This window comes from Neoarius graeffei, chromosome 7, assembly GCF_027579695.1.
Source record: "Neoarius graeffei isolate fNeoGra1 chromosome 7, fNeoGra1.pri, whole genome shotgun sequence".
NCBI classification, from domain to species: domain Eukaryota; kingdom Metazoa; phylum Chordata; class Actinopteri; order Siluriformes; family Ariidae; genus Neoarius; species Neoarius graeffei.
Window position 1 is genome coordinate 6,724,072 of NC_083575.1, and position 17,658 is coordinate 6,741,729.

Here is a 17,658-nt window from a genome sequence, read left to right on the forward strand (position 1 = left end):
TGTGTCTATGTGTCAGCCCTGTGATGACCTGGCGACTTGTCCAGGGTGTACCCCGCCTTTCGCCCGTAGTCAGCTGGGATAGGCTCCAGCTTGCCTGCGACCCTGTAGAAGGAGAAAGCGGCTAGAGATAATGAATGAATGAATGAATGAATGAATCTCACAAAATATCAAGCCATTCTGTGGCTGGGAAGTTATTTAATTTGAAGGGATTAAAGCAAATAATGTGCATGAGATCGCTCGCTTCGCGCAGTCAAGCAGACAGAGGAAGTTCGTGTACGCATGCGCAGGTTTCTCTTTGAGCGTGCACTGACAGTTCCATCAGTCTGTCGCTAAACGAACAGCTGATCACACCGAGGTGCTCGCTGAGCGCCGATATTTATTAGTTTGGTCCTGCGTTTCCTTTCTTTCTCAACGTAATGTCTTTTCTTCTCACTTTCCGTTACTGTAGTCGGTCTTTCATGTTTCATTCACACACTCACGTCCTCCATTTTTCTCTCCTGTTTCAAATTTGTATCCCACAATCCTTTGCGTGACTGGGGAAAGCCCACCACGTGATCCATGATGAAGTATCTTGAATCGGGTCATGGTGAAGCAGAAAAAAATAGCGGAGAATTTCGAGCCATGTTGCCCTAAATTCATTAATTTTTCTCTCATCTCATGCCGCTTTATCCTTCTACAGGGTCGCAGGCGAGCTGGAGCCTATCCCAGCTGACTACGGGCGAAAGGCGGGGTACACCCTGGACAAGTCGCCAGGTCATCACAGGGCTGACACATAGACACAGACAACCATTCACACTCACATTCACACCTACGCTCAATTTAGAGTCACCAGTTAACCTAACCTGCATGTCTTTGGACTGTGGGGGAAACCGGAGCACCCGGAGGAAACCCACGCAGAGAACATGCAAACCCCGCACAGAAAGGCCCTCGCCGGCCACGGGGCTCGAACCCGGACCTTCTTGCTGTGAGGCGACAGCGCTAACCACTACACCACCGTACCGCCCCTCATTAATTTTTCTGTTTTAAAAAAATAAATAAAATTGGAAGCCTGTGATTCAAATTCAGTAGCTTTTGGCCCACTAAACAAAAATAACTGGGTGTCAGGAAAATTCTTTTTATGACCTACATTTGAAAAATCTGAAAGGCAGTGCAGCTTTAAAGCAGGGTACATGTCCATGACATGTACATTATACTGCTACTGCTGTCTCATATCAGTCGTAAAAGCCAGACAAGTCAAGCCATACCCATGAGAGACACATACTGTATCACAACTTCAGAAAAGAAAGGTTCTTTTGAGAATTAACCCTCCTAAAATGGTTTTACTGGAATCATTTAGGATGGGGAAACACTCTTGGAAGATTCGATACGACAACCTTTAACAGTTCGCTCAGAGGGACAACTGAAGCTCCTTTAAGAGTTCGAAAGGTTTCTAGCACAGTGTACACGTCCACAAAATACAAACTGCAAGGGACGTCAGTGAGCGCGGTGTTGTCCCTGAGCACATAAATGACAGAAGATTATAGACACCAGTTTCGAACGGTGCAACTTGCATCCACTACTAAATCAAACCTGAAACTCTGTGTGCATTTTATCTTCAGCTTTAACCTTTGTTCAACATTAATAGCAGTGTAAGCAGTGTATTTGCTTCTGTCTGCGTGTGTTGGATGCAGATAGCGTTTCCCTCCATCGCAGCAATGTTGTGTAAGACAGCAATGAGACATTGTTTCTGCCGCATCAGGAGCGAATACTCCTCTGCTCTTTTTTGTCTTCATGCCAGCGTTAATTGCATGCTAACTCTACCCACCATTACTATCTTTAGGCTCAGAGTCAAGATTCACACAAACACAACACTCAGCTCCGGAGAATCTCCACACGAGTGAGCGAGCGCTTGGGACCTGCCCACAACATGACGACAGACCTGCAGGCGTAAGCGCGTACATGCTCCAAAGAGGTGATACGGATGAGTGTGCAACCTCACCCAAGTGAGTGCAAAGCGTATCGCTGGAAAAGTTAAATGCTGCCACTGGCAGTATTTTTTGGTCACAGCCGAGCTTTTGCCTTCTGACTGAACAGGTTACAGGCTGGGAGAAAAACAAATACACAGGACAAACGTGGTGGTGAGAAAATGTTTATGAGCAAACATAAGGGCATTTATGAAATGACTGCCTTAAACTCACTCAATATTTAATTCATCACCCTTCTAGACACACAGTAACATACAGTGCCTTGCAAAAGTATTCATCCCCCTTGGTGTTTGTCCTGTTTTGTCGCATTACAAGCTGGAATTAAAATGGATTTTTGGAGGGTTAGCACCATTTGATTTACACAACATGCCGACCACTTTAAAGGTGCACATTGTTGTTTTATTGTGACACAAACAATAAGATGAAAAAACAGATCTGGACTGTGCATAGGTATTCACCCCCCAAAGCCAATACTTTTATAGAGCCACCTTTTGCTGCAATTACAACTGCAAGTCTCTTGGGGTATGTCTCTATTAGCTTAGCACATCTAGCCCCTGGGATTTTTGCCCATTCCTGATGGCAAAACTGCTCCAACTCCTTCAAGAAGATGGGTTGCGTTGGTGTACAGCAATCTTCAAGTTATGCCACAGATTCTCAGTTGGATTGAGGTCTGGGCTTTGATTAGGCCATTCCAAGACATTTAAATATTTCCCTTTAAACCACTTCAGTGTAGCTTTAGCAGTATGTTTAGGGTCATTGTCCTGCTAGACCGTTAACCTTTGTCCCAGTCTCAAACCTCTGGCCGACTCAAATAAGTTTTCCTCCAGAATTGCCCTGTATTTAGTGCCATCCATCTTTCCTTCAGTCCTGACCAGCTTTCCTATCCCCACAGCATGATGCTGCCACCACCATGCTTCACTGTAGGGATGGTGTTTTCAGGGTGTTGGGTTTGCGCCACACATGGCATTTCCCATGATGGCCAAAAAGATCAATTTTAGTCTCATTTGACCAGAGAATCTTCTTCCATGTGTTTGGGGAGTCTGCCACATGCTGTTGGGCAAACTCCAAACGTGTTTTCTTAAGTAATGGCTTTTTTTCTGGCCACTCTTCCATAAATCCCCGCTCTGTGGAGCGTATGGCTTAAAGTGGTCCTACGGACAGATACTCCTATCTCCGCTGCGGATCTCTGCAGCTCCTTCAGTGTTACCTTTGATGTCTTTGTTGCATCTCTGATTAATGCCCTCCTTGCCCGGTCTGTGAGTTTTGGTGGGCGGTGTTCTTGTCAGGTTTGTAGTGGTGCCATGTTCTTTCCATTTTTCTATAATGGATTTAATGGTGCTCCCTGGGATATTCAAAGTTTGGGATGTTTTTTATAACCCAACTCTGATCTATACTTCTCCACAACTTTGTCTCTGACCTGTTTGGAGGCTCCTTGGTTTTCGTGCTGCTTGCTTAGTGGTGTTACAGAGTCAGGGTCCTTTCAGAACAGGTTGATTTATACAGACATCATGTGACACTTTGATTGCACACAGGTGGATCTTAATCAGCTAATTATGTGACTTATGAAGTGAATTGGTTGGACCAGCTCTTATTTAGGGGTTTCATACGAAAGGGGTTGAATACCTATGCACACTCCAGATTTCTGTTTTTTCATCTTAATTATTGTTTGTGTCACAATAAAAAAAAAAAAATTGCACCTTTCAAGTGGTAGGCATGTTGTGGAAATCAAATGGTGCTAACCCCCCAAAATCCATTTTAATTCCAGCTTGTAATGCGACAAAACAGGACAAACACCAAGGGGGATGAATACTTTTGCAAGACACTGTATGCTGCCTCATACAAAGCACCACAAAACCCAGCACCATGGACAGCTCCCAAAGAAAAATAATGGCACCCGTGTCCAAGGCAAGTCCAGTCAGATTATACCATGATTGGAGATGACTGATCATCTCAAATACTGGCTGCTAAAGTGGAAAGGGAATAAAATACTCATTAGAGAAGAAGAGAATGTCAGTGAATGCGTCTGTATGCATCAGGAAGCCATCCTTTTTTCCCCATCTGAATTTCCTTCCTTTCTTCTTCATTTCTTTCCTGTTTCCCGTAGCTGAAGGCCAGATATCACCTCAATAGCTAATGAGGCGTGGGACGAGAGGCTTGACAGATGTGTACTGTATATCTAACCTGTCAAATCTGCGCCGATTCCCTTGAGGAAGCCAGTCCTCCAGAGAAGTCGACCCCCATCTGCACGTCTGTTTCACATGATAGCGACAAGCACCAGGAACATCTCCCTGTTTCCTTCTGACACCAGATAAAGAAAAAAGGCTTCCCATGCGGCTTTTGGTCACCTCGCCAATTGTGTGTTTTTCACTCGTGATATCAAGACAGCGACCTAAATCATGGTTTACTGAGCAGTGGTTCTTTCCACACTGCTGTGTGGCTGTGAAGTCTGGACCCTGTACAAACACCAGATCCGAAAACTCTAAAGATTCCAACAACAAAAGCTGAAAAGCATTCTGGGCATTTCTTGGGAAGATAGTGTCCCGAACACAGAAGTCCTCAAAAGACCTGAACTTCCCTCCATCGAGATGGTGACCGAACGCCACCAACTGTGCTAGCTTGGCCATGTCCAAAGGATGCCAAACAAATGACTCCCCAAGCAAGTCCTCTACTCTGAACTGACTGAAGGCCACAGAAAGAGAGGGGCACCCAAAAAGCACTTCAAGGACTGCATCAAAAGATCTCTGATAGCATTTAACATTGACCTGAAGAACTGGGAAATGGTCGCAGAAAACTGAGGGCTTCCTGTCTTTCTGGCTCCATCAAGGCTGAAAACAATAAAAGACATCATGCCGACGAAAAACACTGCCGCCGAAAGCTCTGAGAACAACAGAGAGCAGCTGGCATTGGACTGCCTCCTACTACCCACTGCCCTCATTGTCCTCGACTGTTTCACTCACAACTTGGACTCTCAAGTCATCTCCGCTTCATGCACCCTGCGCATTGATCTTGGAAAGGATACTCGACCTCAAGCTACGCCAACAACAGACCAGTGTGCAACTGTAGCATAAATATTATTAATTTCACTGCTGATAAACATGATATTCATGCAAATTTAAGTACATTTGTCATAGATTACTGCAAAGGCTTTAAAAAAAAAAAAAAAAACTTACATCTCATCTCATCATCTCTAGCCACTTTATCCTGTTCTACAGGGTCGCAGGCAAGCTGGAGCCTATCCCAGCTGACTACGGGCGAAAGGCGGGGTACACCCTGGACAAGTCGCCAGGTCATCACAGGGCTGACACATAGACACAGACAACCATTCACACTCACATTCACACCTACGGTCAATTTAGAGTCACCAGTTAACCTAACCTGCATGTCTTTGGACTGTGGGGGAAACCGGAGCACCCGGAGGAAACCCACGCAGACACGGGGAGAACATGCAAACTCCACACAGAAAGGCCCTCGCCGGCCACAGGGCTCGAACCCGGACCTTCTTATTGTGAGGCGACAGCGCTAACCACTACACCAACATGCCGCCAAAAAAAAAAAAAACTTACATCCTGGACTATTTTGACTTTTATCATGTAATTTCACCAAATATCTTTCATGATATTATTCAGACACTGATGTCTTTTATTTAATATTTTTCCTTCAAATTTAAGCAACAGAGCCAGAGCAAACATTCCTGTTCGTACAATAGGTTCCAAAGTTCTAATTGTCCCTGGACACATACACCAAACAAGAATTCATGACGAGCTCTCAGACTAATGATCATGAAGGTCAGAGAAGCAGCAGTCACAAGAAAATAGTTGCAGGACAACCTGAAAGCAGCAGCAACCGTTACACAGAGAACAATCAACAATGAACTTCACCGCAACTGTCTCTGTTCCTACATCTCATGCAAATCCCCTCTGTTATCAAAAAAAAAAAAAGATGGAGATGTGTGTTGAAGAGCATTTAGATGAATCAGAACTATTTTGGAACACAAGACAAAAGGGTCATTCCATGCCAAATCAACAAATATCTGACAAATTTATGCTCGACCATCTCAGATTTCAATGAAATTTGGAGGGCTCAGAGATACTATTAAAAGAAGTCAATCCCCAAAACTTGAGCTTCCTATCTCCAACGGTTTCAGAGATACAGGCATTTGAATTTTTCGATTTTTTTGTTTTTTGCTCAAAATATACATACCGTAAAATACCAAATAATAGCCCGGGCGATTATTTGTCTCAATCACGTAAGAGACCCGGCGCGTATTAGAGACTAGGCGGCTATTTGGAACAGGCGATTAATTCCTTCTTCACAAACACCTTCCCCAAAATCTACCTCAAAACGGGGGAAAAAATCATTCTCAGATAGGCCTACTTTTAACCAGTATAACTTACAGTTTGTTTAGAGTTAGATTACAGATAGCACGGTGCCGACTTCGGGGAATTTTGAAGACGCAGAATGCATCTTCGCATGGCACAGTCGGGGTGGATAAAGGATAAATCACACACCTTTTCCTGTTAATGACTAGTCAAGTGCATGCTTTACAAAATAATCAAGAAACCACACCATTGTCTGTGCGCAGCACTGTGATTTAATTATACTCTGCAAAGTTATGGTCACTTGCTATCACCCTCACCCATGCAGCCTCCACCCTTTGCGCTTCGCGATGTCTGTCAATCTGAAATTGCATGGAGGGCGCGACGTTGAAGCAACATAATTAGGGTGCGAAGTGTCAAACCAAAGGGTTTTTTCTTATGCTGAAAAATAAGTGACCTGCAGTGGCTACATACTGTCATCTTGCATTCTCACGTTTCTCTCCAAGACGTCTCCCTATTTGGCCGATATGAGCCTATTCCCCGAGTGAGTTGGTACGGTGGCTCGACCCCGTAGAAAACTTAAAGTTCGGATGAAAGTTAGTTGAATAGGTTACTGACTTGTAGGCCTACATGTTGCCTGCCTGACGCGTGCTTCTGCCCAACTTGCACGACAGATTACTTGTTGAAAAGGCCCCTTGGATTAGATTGGCCGCGAGCAGACTGAAATGCATGTTAGAACGCTCTCACCTTTTTTGTAAAGCGTCTTCCAGATCCGAATGGGTAAGGGCAAGTGAAATGGTATAAGGTCTTTAATAAAACTCAGTGTGTGCTTTGACGCATGCATTCGGCAATTTAGGTCGTTTAACAGAAGCAGCAGTCCAACCTTGGAAACCCGCAGTCCTCAATGTCACCACACACGCTGGCTTTCGTTGGGTGAATACCCCAAAGGGGTGGCTAAGACATCTGTCAAAAGTTACGGAGTTGCATTCCTCAAGAAATATTACGGTAGACCAAGATTATAACATTGAAATGGCATGTTTATTATCACGTAACAAAATGTTGTAAACACTATTATAGAAATAATTTCATTCATTCATTCATTCATTCATTCATATTGTTTCGGTAGAAAACTATGCAATGCAAAATCGTTTAAACACCAGAAAACCAGAAAAGTGCTGGGCCTCAAGATTCTAGATAGAACGTTCGGACGCTTTTTTTTTTTTTTTTTTTTTTTAGACCCCGGCGAGTATTCGGAACCGGCCTTTATTTGTCACAACACACGCGTACACCCGGCCGTTAAAAGGAACTCGGCGGTTAATTGGAACTCGGCTATTATTTGGTATTTTACGGTATTTCAAAGTGTAATATAATCTTTATTATGCAAGATAGAAACCTAAAATTTTGCACAGAGAGACTCAATGTCTTGTACTACAAGCTTCAACTTAGAATTTCAATGGTCATTGTATATTAGATGGTGATTTTAACAAGGAAATTAAAAAGACAAATTTGCATTTTTTGCATTTTTAACTCATTCTGGAAGCTTGCCTGTGGCAGTAATGCTTAAACTAAGAATGTTATTCAAATCTACACAGAAATATCTACCAATTTCAGTTTTACCAAGTCTCCACTATTCCTAGTTTGTCTGTAATAGGGTTTTGAAATTCGCCGATTTCTAAAACGTGCCATTTTCAGTAGCATGGATTCCAATGTGGGATAGCAGTTAGGAACTTGTAAATTTTTTTCAGTAACCTCCTAGACCCATGTTTTATATTTCCCAGTTTTTGTTTTGTGTCTCTCAAGTATTTCTGAGCTACAGGTGTTTAGAAAATCCATTTTTTCCAAATTCGAATTTTTGATATTATTTCCATTTTATTGATGATTAAGGACTGATAAATACAACTAAATGATCTGTATAGATAAAACATTTTACTTGTGTTCATGTCACAGAAATATGGTTTTAAAAATATTATCATTTTGAAATAAGCTAAATAATATATGAACATTTCACATTTTTCAGTAAATATATATATATATATATATATATATATATATATATATATATATATATATATATATATAAACTAAAGAAGTCAGTCATTTTTCATATAAATCACTTAACTTACAATTTCTGTTGTATGTTAGTTTATGGCAGTCAGAATCTTTCTTTAGTCCAATTCCTATAGAACAGGGAGGAAGTTCAGCCATTTCTAGATGTCTAAGAACAAACTCATTTATACTGATCTCAAATTGAAAGCAACTACAATTAAATTCCCTAGTCAACTATTCAAAATATCCAATCCTTGCAAAGAAACACATTCAGTTAATAACACTGGTAAATTTTCTCAGTGCTCTGTATTACAATGTATTTAATATAATCCAAGCAATATAATGTTATCTGAACAAGTATGCAGTTTACAGACTCTAAAACTATAAGATATGAGCCACCTGTTCTGGTATCAAAGGTCACCTATTGTGCTGTGTTGATATTGATAAGGCTGGCTGTTGACTGGTACACAATAGCTGGTCATTGATTGCTAATGTTACACAGTCTTAGATTAAAATCAATTTACAAATAATTAATACTGAGCATTAATTGAAATTTTATTTAAAATTGAGAAAGAAACATGTCTCCTAACCTACTTGAGCCTTATTGAAGCATTTATTAACCCTCAAATATCAGTTATATGAAAAATATCAAAAATTCGAATTTGGTGAAAATGGATTTTTTTAAACCCCTGTAGTTTAAAAATACTTGAGAGACACAGAACAAAAATTTGGAAATATAAAATATGGGCCTTGGGGATTACTGAAAAAAAATTTACAAGTTCCTAACTGCTATCCCACATTGGATTTCTTGCTACTGAAAATGGCACGTTTTAGAAATCGGCGAACTTCAAAACCCTATTACAGACAAACTAGGAATAGTGGAGACTTGGTAAAACTGAAATTGGTAGATATTTCTGTGTACATTTGAATAACATTCTTAGTTTAAGCATTACTGCCACAGGCAAGCTTCCAGAATGAGTTAAAAATGCAAAAAAATGCAAATTTGTCTTTTTAATTTCCTTGTTAAAATCACCATCTAATATACAATGACCACTGAAATTCTAAGTTGAAGCTTGTAGTACAAGACATTGAGTCTCTCTGTGCAAAATTTTAGGTTTCTATCTTGCATAATAAAGATTATATTGCACTTTGAAATATGTATGTTTTGAGCAAAAAACAAAAAAAATCAAAAAATTTAAATGCCTGTATCTCTGAAACTATTGGTGATAGGAAGCTCAAGTTTTGGGGATTAACTTCTTTTAATAGTATCTTTGAGCCCTCCAAATTTCATTGAAATCTGAGATGGTCAAGCATAACCTCTTGTTGATTTGGCATGGAATGACCCAAAAGAAAAATCAAAGTCTTTTGGCAATAATTCAGTGTGTCATGTTTGGAGGAAAAACAGCAGTTGCTTACTGTATTGTATCTGCACGTTGACTTTTCCCCGAACCCAAAGTAATCTGATCTGTCGGAGTGCATTCAACCGTGTGCGTGTGTTGAAGCAACTGCGAGTTTGGTGAGTACATTAGGTGTCTTTAAGCGTTTAAAATGTTCAAAGGTATTGTACACAGAAGAACAAGAAAGAAGTCAGGAAAAGTTGAGGATGAATCAGAGAAAAGAAGGAGTCAAATTTCTGCTACTTTGGCCATGATCTTGTTTCGAGAAAATAAACCTCCGAAAACATGGACATGTTTATCAAGCACAGTCTCTCAATAAGCATTGCCCTTAAAAAAGATAACTTTTGTTTTTGGGTAGGGCAATAGATCTCCTCGTGTTATTGTGTGTCTCGGGAAAACGTTCTGAACAGAATAATCCTGGAGAGAATGAAAGCAGCAATTGATGACTTGCTACACGATCAACAAGTGGGCTTCAGGTAAGATCGCTCATGCATAGATCAAATCTGCACGCTATGTATCATCGAGCAGTCATTGGAATGGAATTCTCCAAGATATATTAATTTTTTGGATTATGAGAAAGCCATTGATAGTGTTGACCAAGAAACATTATGGAAATTGCTGTGTCACTATGGGATCCCCGAGAAGTTCATGTCCCTGATAAGCGCCATCTACGATGGGATGTCATGTAGAGTAGGACATGGAGGACAGCTATCAGAGCCTTTTGAAGTCAAAACTGGAGTATGGCAGGGCTGCCTGCTCTCATCCTTCCTTTTTCTATTAGCCATAGATTGGGTAATGAGAACTCCGACCCAAGATAGTAAGAGTGGGATTGAATGGACGCTGAGGGAGCAATTGGATGACCTAGACTATGTGGATGATTTAGCTCTGCTGTCACATAACCACAATCAGATGCAGGAGAAGACATTGAAGCTGGAGGATACTTCAGCGAGGATGGGCTTGAACAGCAACAAGAGCAAGACCAAGGTGCTTAGGATAAACGCCACCAGGGAGTTGCCCATCGTAGTCGACGGAGAGCCTCTCGAAGACGTGGACTCGTTCACCTATCTTAGAAGTGTGGTGGATCGCCTCGGGGGTACGGATAAGGATACTGCAACTAGGATTGGAAAGGCGAGATCTGCCTTCCTCTTGTTGAAGAACGTATGGGCATCCAAAGAGCTTACGACAAAAATCAAACTCAGGATTTTCACGAAGAACCTGTTACAAAACAGATAAGGAGGAGGAAATGGGAGTGGATAGGCCACACCATGCGTAAGCCAGCAAGGAACATCATGTGACAGGTATTGGCCTGGAACCCTCAAGGAAATAGAAAGCAGGGATGGCTGCAAAACAGCTGGAGGAGATTCAGAGAAAGAACTAAGGGAGAAAGGATTAAGTTGGACAGAAGTAGTGAGAAGGGGGGCGGCACGGTGGTGTAGTGGTTAGCGCTATCGCCTCACAGCAAGAAGGTCCGGGTTCGAGCCCCGTGGCTGGCGAGGGCCTTTCTGTGCAGAGTTTGCATGTTCTTCCCGTGTCCGCGTGGGTTTCCTCCGGGTGCTCCGGTTTCCCCCACAGTCCAAAGACATGCAGGTTAGGTTAACTGCTGACTCTAAATTGACCGTAGGTGTGAATGTGGGTGTGAATGGTTGTCTGTGTCTGTGTCAGCCCTGTGATGACCTGGCGACTTGTCCAGGGTGTACCCTGCCTTTCGCCCGTAGTCAGCTGGGATAGGCTCCAGCTTGCCTGCGACCCTGTAGAACAGGATAAAGCGGCTAGAGATAATGAGATGAGATGAGATGTAGGGAGAAGGGCCCAGGATCGTGTGCGCTGGAAAAGGATCGTCGACGGCCTATGCTTCGCAGGGAAAGAAAGGCCTCGGTAAGTAAGTAAGAGATCTCCCAATCAATCTTCGCATTTTTTTTTTACATATCAGTCGTTTTTTTCATAATAAATTTACTAAAATGTATTTGTGCAAATGAAAATAAAAGTTGTTTCTACCCACAGCGTCTCGCTTTAAATCCACTGAATCCAGTCTATTTCTGAGTTGATGATCTGAAGCAATGGGATGTGATGAACCATTTGGGAAGAATGCATCCTGTGTACCATAATCCGAGCTTTGTGCTGGAGTTAGTAACACAACAGAAGGAAACGTGATGACACTTTTTCAGCCTGGAGAGCTTTTAATATGCACATGCCTACACAACTTCCTCGACATATTACAGCATTCAGCATAAAAAAAGACCAGGAGACTAACAAGGAGGGAGGGGGATGAAACAAATAAACCTCTGCTCGTAGATTCTTCTAAATTTATTTATTGTAGTACATGGTTTTCTCGCATGCTGGAAGAACAGTTTGGTGAAAAACCTAATTTACCACTGACGCCAAATATCCAACATTTACTTCTTTCGTGTTGGATGGAGTAGATTCAGATGAATGTGAGTTCTTTGAGTTGGGCAATTCCATGTAAATGTCAACCTCACCATGCAAAAATAAAGCAACATGTAATACATCAAAACCACTCCCAGAGATATCACCTAGGCCTGTATTTTACAGATGTGAATAAGTTGAACCAATTTGTCGCAACAGTTGTTCCCTTCGCCTTAATATGTCAGTCTTTCTTTCTGATAATGTAAAACCCAAGCTAAAATCAACGTTGATCATGTACAATTCTATATTATTGCCACAAGCCACAGAAATGTATGCTAAAATCCACAAAACAGCAAAACAATAGCCATCCTAAATATTATTTAAGAACTTTGATAGTTTTAGCTGATATTTAGAGAGTTTTTCAAAGGGTTATGGTGGTTAAATTGCTGATTTTCTAAACATATGCCATGTCCATTTCAGACGCGTCACATCCATAACGGAATTTCGTCACATCCATAACGCTGACTTTTCCTTCCGAAACTCTGCATGAAATATAAAATATTTTAAACAAAGATGTTTTTAATATTCACCTTGGACCCCTCTATCAAATGGATATCTCCATTTCGACATTAGGTTTACAATTTCACAGAGTTTGATAAAAATGTACAGTCACCCAAGAAAAGTGATACTTTTTCTGTCACATCCATAACGCATCTTTTATTGGCATTTTCTGGCATGCCCTAGATGTACTATGGGAATTGTTCTTGTTCTATCACTTCTCCAGTATGGTACAGCCTTAAAATATGCAACACCTGTTTAAATACTGGGAGACAATAAAACATGCACTGGGTCATTTGTTGCCATTTTGAGTTCAAGTGTCACGTCCATAACGCTGGAATTGCTCAGTTGTTAAGTAACCAGTAAAACACAATCAGGCTCCGTCATGCAGTCTGAAAAGTGTTTACTGTGACCATTGGACAAAAAACACATATTGTCATGTTACCAAGAAACCTCAAAGTGTAAACTCTTCTGTCATGAAGATGTCAGGAAAACAGAAAGTTACAGCTTTATCTCTGACTGTAACAAAGTTGTGACACCGGAGACTCCTTCTGTAAATGTTAAATAAACATCTCCGTCCAGAAAATGCCATGATGTCAACAGTGAAACTCTTCTGAAAACGCTGTTTATGTGGCGCTGTGATAGAAAACTAATTAACACCTTCTGACCAAATCGCTTTCTCTCCAGGTTCTCCTTCTCAACGCTCTTTCCGTTTTGTGTTAAAGACTGTGTTCGAGGAAAAAAAAAAAGCCTCAAACTTGCCACAAGTGATTAGAGGTCCGTTACACAACAGCGCAGAGACAATTGGTCGTCAGGCAGCAGAGGCGTGTGTGTGGGCCACGGCTGTTATTTTCAGGATAGGAGTGGGAAAACCTTCACCTTCCCGTCTACAAGAGTTTCAAAATAAATCGCATCTTTTGCTTTCCAAGTCAGGGTCACAAAACGATCTGCATCTGTCTGAGACGCCGTGTTTCTCATGCCAACCCAAAACGAAGAAGAAGAAGAGCTGCTGAATAAAACAAGCGCGCTCTCATATTCTTGTCCACTGTGTATCATCTCAACAGGAGATAGAAAGTCTGAGCAAGTTGCATTTACTCGTGTGCCTGATTCACTCTTGTCCAGAATTAGGATGGATTGTGAAAAAACAAACAAACAAACAAACAAACAAAAAACCGCACACTTCGAAGCTTAAATAAAAACGTAGGAATTATTAATGAAAGAAGTCACTGAAATGGAGTTCACCATCTCATCTCATCTCATTATCTGTAGCCGCTTTATCCTGTTCTACAGGGTCGCAGGCGAGCTGGAGCCTATCCCAGCTGACTACGGGCGAAAGGCGGGGTACACCCTGGACAAGTCGCCAGGTCATCACAGGGCTGACACATAGACACAGACAACCATTCACACTCACATTCACACCTACGGTCAATTTAGAGTCACCAGTTAACCTAACCTGCATGTCTTTGGACTGTGGGGGAAACCGGAGCACCCGGAGGAAACCCACGCGGACACGGGGAGAACATGCAAACTCCGCACAGAAAGGCCCTCGCCGGCCCCGGGGCTCGAACCCGGACCTTCTTGCTGTGAGGTGACAGCGCTAACCACTACACCACCGTGCCGCCCTGGAGTTCACCAAGTAAGGAATAAAACATTTCTGGGAATGATTTTATGGCAAAATAATCAACGACAAGTGTCCTCCGAAATTCCTCACTCCCTTCTTGATTTCCTTCTGACCTCCATCATCTTCCTTTTCCTCCTTCTGTCCTTTAGAAATGCCATTCCTTTCTTTAAAACTTCTCTCTCTCTTTTCTCTCTGGACCATCAGTTTCATTCTTCTTTCTGCTGGATCGTCCTCCATTTTCATCCCTTCCTTCAGAGCTTCCTTCCTCACTTCCTTTTTCACAATCCCTCCTTCCATTCCTCCCTCTGAACGTCCTTCCTTATCGTGGATCTCTACTCCAGAAACAACCCAATTGGTATTTATGGCTCAATAGGTCTGAATTTCCCTCCTTCCAAGTGTCCTCACGTCCTTCACAGAACATCCCAACATCCTTCCTTCCAACCCATCTGACCGTCTTTCCGATATTCTGAATTTTCCTCATCCTTCCTTCCAAACATGCTCCCTTCCTTCATCTCCAAATCCCCTTTCTCCTTTCAAACTTTCTTCTTTCTCTCTGGATCATCACTTCCTTGTTCTGAACACTTTTCCTTCCTTCCGAGCTTCCCAACTTTCTTTTTCATTTCCTATTTTCCTTCCTACTAAAGATCCATTCCTTCTGAACTTCCTTTTATTTCAAACATCATTCCTTCATGACAGCAGATCTGTTCGTCCAGAAACAATCCAGGAGGTATTTATTGCTCAGTCGGTCTGTATTTTCCTCCATCCTTCTTCCAAACATCCTTCCGACCTTCAGAACTTCCTCACCTCATCTTTTGACTTCGTTCCAAACTTCTGAACATCCTTGCACATTTTACTCCTTCCTTATCTGATCTCGTTGTGTTCCAGAGACTACTTGACAGGCATTTCTGATTGGAAGAAAGACGACAGTGGCAGTGGGGGAGTGCTTGATTTTCAGATTTACTGCATTTGGAGGACGATGATGGAGGATCTTCATGGCGTTGTTCCTGGATGGGGGATTGATGAACAGTCTGGTAGACGAGTCATTAAATGATACAGCGAGATGTCGAGTGGAACGACTTCCTGAATGCTGGTGAAAGTGAAAGCGTGTTTGGCTCCATTTCCTCTTTAAGTCCAGCAATTCCACTTGTGGCTGACATGACGTGACTGATGTGTTCATCAAAGGGATAAATTACAGCAGAGCGTCCTTAAACCTCCACTCCAACAAACAGGCAGACTGGAAACATGACTTCAACACTGACTGCACAATATAGAGTCAAGTGCAAAACTTTGCACACCCTTTGGTCCAAACAGGTGAAGGTGAATAAGTGCAGTGTTTTGGGTTTAACTTTGACTTTATAACTTTTTAAAAAAAAACAGCTATTAGATAATCTTTTAAAATCCACAGTGTGTCTCAGGAACTCTGATTCAAGCTGTGACCTCGACTCATTTGAAACTTTAACTTTCTGTCTGACTTCATTCCCCAAATTGGCCTCTCTGATCTTTTCTACTTGACAGGTTAATACCTCAGGAATCAGTCTCGGATCTGTACTCGTCCGAGACGAAGAATAACAAATCCCTTGACTTTCATTTCCATTTTCAGGAAAAGTTCTGCTTTCTTAATTCAAGTTTAGTGTCAAAGTCATTCGCAGAATAAAACACCAGGGTCTGAGTGGGGCGTTCATCTGCATGATGTTCATCTTTCTTTTCTTTCTTATCCCTCTATCAGGAGTGTTTTAATGGTCCATAAAAATATAACTTAATCTATTGCTAACAAAGTTTCAAAGTCTTTTATTTTTATTAAAAATCTTTCCGACATGGAAGTGGATCATTCTAGCATTGGGACTGGGTTCCCCCCTCCCCATGGTGGATCAGGAACTCTTGTGAATTCTGCTGAGGAGAAGGATGTTTTAGTTTTACCACCTCTCTGAAGATGATTTTCACTTTCGAATGTATCACGCATGACCCCAAACTGACATCCAAACCATCACAGACATGAACCTGCGGTCTGAATTGAAGAGGGAAGTCACGTCCACGTCCACAAAACGTTTTCCAAGGAGCAGAGTCTTCTTGAAAATCTACAAGCGTCTCAAATTGTTCCAGAGATTACAGGAAGAGGGTCAAAGTGCAATTTTCCTCTCTGAGAGTGTCTTCACCAAATATAAATAAAGATTTATACAGTGTCCTCTTCTGCTCAATCTCAAAATATTGCTCACGACATGTATGATTACTGTCATCGCTGCTTATTTTCAGAAGTGATAATCCTGGAGATATATACAGCACTGTGCAAAAGTCTTCGGCACGCTATCATCATCATCTTTCTTTCATACAATATAATATACTCAGCATAAACATTTTAAATAGATTCTATATTTTTGGTCCATCCATGACATATTACTAAAGTAGCCTATTTACTGTTGTTGATGTGGGTCACTTGCTGTTAGCCAATTCACTTTCTCGTACCAGGAGAGCTGAAAGGAACGAGTATTATTCCCGACCTTTTTCACCAAGTCAATTTGAGGCGTTGGTCTACCCTGCTCTTTAATTTTAATTTTTTCCTCGAAAGGAAGACTGGCAAATGGCTTCGCCAAAATTAAATCAGCAATGCTTGGCATCTGTGCGCAGCTTTCTTGCTAGCTGACTAGCCCCCTCAAGTTCAAGTTCAGTCACTCAAATAAACGAAATTTCTGGAACTAAGATAGCAAACTTGACGACACTATATTTACACTTTATTTACAATGAAAATATATACAAACTAAAAAAGCTGGTAGAAACCGTATGTAATGAATGAAATCGAAATGTAAGCTGATCTCTTACAATACACCACGGCACTTGCGAATCCACATGGGACTGAACTGAGATTCACCGCTGCCTGTCTATATTTGAAACGAGCTGTCAATCAAAGAAAATATCCGTCCGCTTTCACCAATCACCAGTCTCCTCGCGGAAAGCTTTGCCATGTCCCTCCCACTGTGAGGCTGGGAGTCCATGGGCGGGCATTTTCGCAGTATTTGTCCAATAACCGTCTTGCATTTTGAGATTGAAAAGCACAGAGCTCCCAAATGCCATTGAAGTGCACTGAGGCTGGGAGTCCGTGAGACTCCGTGGGCGGGCGTTTTCGCAGTATTTGTCCAATAACCGTCTTGCATTTTGATATTGAAAGCGCATAGCTCCCAAATGCCATTGAAGTGCACTGAGGCTGGGCTGCATCGCGCTGTCACGAGGGGGAAAAACTCACGCACACATTAGGCGAACTGGGGAAAGTTATAACGGAATGATTTCGCACTGTGGTTGGGTTGAGCACATATATTTCTATGATTCTGGATCTGAAATAGCAATGTTATAAGGTCGGCTATAACATAAGCCTAGCGCAATTCATCCTACATGATGTTCAT